The sequence below is a fragment of the Clarias gariepinus genome, chromosome 20 (assembly GCF_024256425.1).
Source record: "Clarias gariepinus isolate MV-2021 ecotype Netherlands chromosome 20, CGAR_prim_01v2, whole genome shotgun sequence".
NCBI classification, from domain to species: domain Eukaryota; kingdom Metazoa; phylum Chordata; class Actinopteri; order Siluriformes; family Clariidae; genus Clarias; species Clarias gariepinus.
Genome location: NC_071119.1, coordinates 9,614,723 through 9,618,722, shown reverse-complemented (window position 1 = coordinate 9,618,722; position 4,000 = coordinate 9,614,723). Strand labels below are relative to the sequence as shown.

The window sequence follows — 4,000 nt, the reverse complement described above, 5'->3', positions numbered from 1 at the left end:
TATAAAGAAATATCCCATTATTTGCTGACTCTTTGATGTGGTCTCTGTGGCTCTAAATGCTGTGTTTATGTGCAGAATCAGTGCTACAGGCAAAAACATATACAGTTGACCCCAGAAATTTGAGTGGAAGAAGAGTGTTTTCTGTGGTATCAGTACTGGAGGGTAAAAACGGTACTTTGTGTTCCCTCTACAGAACTAAAAAATTATACATTATTATATTTTATATGGAAATTTTGCTGAATTTACAATAATATTTATGTTACAAAATTAGTTAATTACATTGTTCTTTTAATAGTTTAGAGTTAAAGCGCATAAAAAATTATATATTGGGTTTTCGTGAACATTTATTAGTTCGATTCTAAAGGAAAAATCTGAGAACGACTGAGGCCATGAACTCTGAACCGCGACTTCACAGGGTCGACTGTATAACCGAAAGCTTTAGTTATCTTTATTTATTTATTTATTAATGGTGCAACACCTAAATTAGATTAGACTAAGTTAATCTGGCGGCCATGTTGACACACACACATGACTGTAAAGTCGTCCAAATGCAGTTAAATCCCAAATGAAACCCCACAGCTCTGGTGTTTGTACACGTCACTACTGTAGAATCTGTAGCGTTTCATAAACAAACCTGAATGAAAAATAATCTCTGAAAGATAAACAGGTGACACCGTGATGGTTACAGAGTTATTAACAGTAATGAGGATTTTACAGACACAACACACTCACACACACAGATACACATGTACATTCAATTTACTGCTTTTCATTCACATACAGCAGTTCAGGTAAAGATTTTCTTCTCACAGATCCAATTATACGTTTTATTACAGAGATATTCAGCCCAGTTCTTCACAGGATCAGTTTTTATACCAGTTATAACACAACGATCTTCTCCTGCAGCACTGTTTGGTTCTTTATCTTCCCAGAACCTGAAGGAGAGAATCAGAGGATCTGCTGTGTTTCTCAGACTAATGAAGAGTCAGTAACTGTATCAGAAGTAAATTATTAGTTCAGTGATTTCTTACCCAGTGATCAGTGTTGTATCGTCCACCCACTTCCACTTGTTCTCTCTGTTACTCAGACCAATCCAAGCTTGTCCTCCAGCCCGCAGTTTATTGACGAATTCCTGTCAATGTTTGTAGTAAAGATATAAGAATAAATAAGAGTCACACACACACACACACACACACACACACACACACACACACACACACACACACACACACACACACATACACACACCTGTTCCTCTCTGCTGGTTATGATCACCAGGTCTGCTCCTGTCTCTCTGCAGTTCTCTCTGCTCTCAGTCCAGGTCTTCTGCCCAGTATTGAAGATATAAACACTGGAGCTGAAATAATTCCATCCTGAAGTCAAAGATTTTATTTTTAAAAAATAGGAGAAATACGACAACATTATTTTTTCCTCAACATTATTATTTTTACAGTATATTTGTAAGTTAGTATTTTTTAACTCTAATGATAAATTTGTGATTTTTTATTTCCTGGTTTCATGAGAACAACAACAACAACAACAACAACAGAAGCACAGACTACTACAGACTCGCTGCTACAGTATGGAGAAGTGATACCAGGAACAGACTATCAACAGAAGTCTGAACATTAAGTTTAACATTAAATGTAATTATGAATGGTTACAATTATGTTCATTAATAATCATGTGACAGTTCTGCAGTAAAGTCTTACTCACCCAGTTTTGAAAACCTGTCGAGTTCATCTCTCTCCCTCTGTAACTGGTCTCTTTCCCTCTGTAACTGGTCTCTCTCTTTACTCGGCTTGTTACAGCAGGTCTGTAACTGGTCTCTCGCTATAGTCAGGTTGTTGTTGCTGGTCTGTAACTGGTTTTCTATCTTCAGGATGTGGTAATTGATCCACAGCACTGTGATGGCAGTCAGCAGGAGAACACACAGCAGCATCTCACACACTGCAGTCAGTCTGTACCACCTGCTCCATGCTGTGTCTCCTCCTAATGATCAGTGATCAATGAGACATGTTTATTTTCATTTTTTTAAATGTGTTTAACCATAGTAAACCCACTGACAGACCGCGGCCCTGAACACATGTACATACTCATATTTGCAGTTAACCACATGTTAGTGGAATATTAATGTAAACATGTAAACACACCTAGTCTACAGGATCTGTCATGTGTTCACATGGATATTAATATTTCACTAATAATCATAAAAATGTCATCATGTTAAACACTTCACGATCAGAATAAGTTTTCAACTGTAATGATAATCCATTCAGTTAGTAAATATTATCTGTGTGAAGACTTAATCTGATTGTTTCTCACTTGATGGAGCGACATGAACAGTTTGACAGCAGAACACGATAAACAACGTTTCTCAGACTTTTAATAATTTTGCCAAATGTTTATTCTCTGACAATCAAAACAGTCCGTGACAAACTATTTAATTTGAAAACTTCTATTATAACTTTATTTTAGAAGCATAAACTTGCACGATTTGAGTAAAGCTAATTTTCATGTGTTGTGACGATTCAATCGTACCACTTTTACTTTCTATCATGTGATCAGTGAAGATGTTTCCTGTGTAACACAGCGGCCCTGAGTGGTTAAAATGTGTTCAAAGGGTTTTTGGAGACCACTGACATTTACACTCTTATATAAGACAAGAAATAACGATACAAAACGTCTTGGGTTACTTTGCTGTAACCCTGTTCCCTAAAAAGGCGGGAACGAGATGCTGCGTGAAAACGCTATGGGAACATCTTGTCATGTTGCCGGTTGTGAAGCATGTGTGTACCAAACACGCCAAATTTTGGCTTATATAACCTCGGTCAGGTGACGTCATCTGATTAGATGCACCTGCAGGTTATAAATAGGAGTGAGCCGGCAACATTCCTCAGATTAATTGTCTGAACGGACGTCAGGTCACGTGGGCAGTGCGGCATTGGGACGCAGCATCTCGTTCCCGCCTTTTCAGGGAACAGGGTTACAGCAAAGTAACCCGAGACGTTCCCTTTCAAAGGCTACACTCAATGCTGCGTGAAAACGCTATGGGAACGAGAGTACCAACGTCGCCGCACTGCGAGTGTCTGGACCCCGCATTGTGTAGCGTGTGCGCACAAGGCTGAGAGGTCTCAGAACTATGTCTGGGAAGCTGACTCGAGGACTCGTGAGCCCGGAGTGACAGGAACATCCAGACTATAAAATCTAATAAATGTGTGCGGAGAGGACCAGCCCGCCGCGTCACACACTTGTTGCAGGGTAATACCTCTTGCTAGTGCAATAGATGAAGCAATCCCCCTGGTTGAATGAGCCCTGATTCCTAGAGGCGAAGTGAGCCCACGCGCCTCATAGGAGAGAGCAATAGCATCTCTCACCCAATGTGACATGGTCTGCATAGTAGCGGCCGCCCCCCCGGTTGCGGCCTCCATAGCAAATAAAGAGCTGCTCTGATCTACGCCACTGGCAGGTGCGGTGGACGTAAATCCGAAGAGCACGTACTGGACATAATAGGTGAAGTTTCTCCTGCTCCGAAGCTGTAAAAGGCGGAGGACAGAAGGCTTCAAGAACAACAGGGTGCATGTTTGAAAATGGAACTTTCGGAAGATAGTTCGGGTGAGGATGCAGAATGGCCTTGACTAGCCCAGGGGCAAAGTCCAGGCAGGATGGGGAGACTGACAAGGCGCGCAGATCCCCAATCCTCTTAAGAGAGGTAATGGCCATAAGAAAAACCATCTTAAGAGTCAGAAGCCTGTCAGGCGCTGACTCTAGCGGTTCGAAAGGAGTGTCAATTAGACCTTCGAGCACGATAGATAAATCCCATGAAGGGGTCGTGGCTCTAGTGGGTGGCCTCAACCGTTTAGCTCCACAAATAAAATGGGCAACTAAAGGGTGTTTTCCCACAGTAATCCCCTCGATTGGAACGTGGCAGGCTGAGATAGCGGCCACGTACGTCCTAAGGGTGCTAGGGCACAAGCCCGAGGACAACTTATCTTGCAGA

General features: G+C 41.5%; 1 long non-coding RNA gene across 1 annotated transcript; it reads right to left on the bottom strand.

Annotated features, from left to right (window-relative positions):
* Positions 1-221: 221 nt before the first annotated feature.
* LOC128508512 (uncharacterized) lies at positions 222-1,374 on the bottom strand. The gene is made up of 3 exons (XR_008355924.1): positions 1,249-1,374; positions 1,032-1,132; positions 222-935 (listed from the first exon to the last, which is right to left on the bottom strand). It is a non-coding gene; the product is annotated as an uncharacterized LOC128508512 (long non-coding RNA).
* Between the last annotated feature and the right edge of the window lie 2,626 nt (positions 1,375-4,000).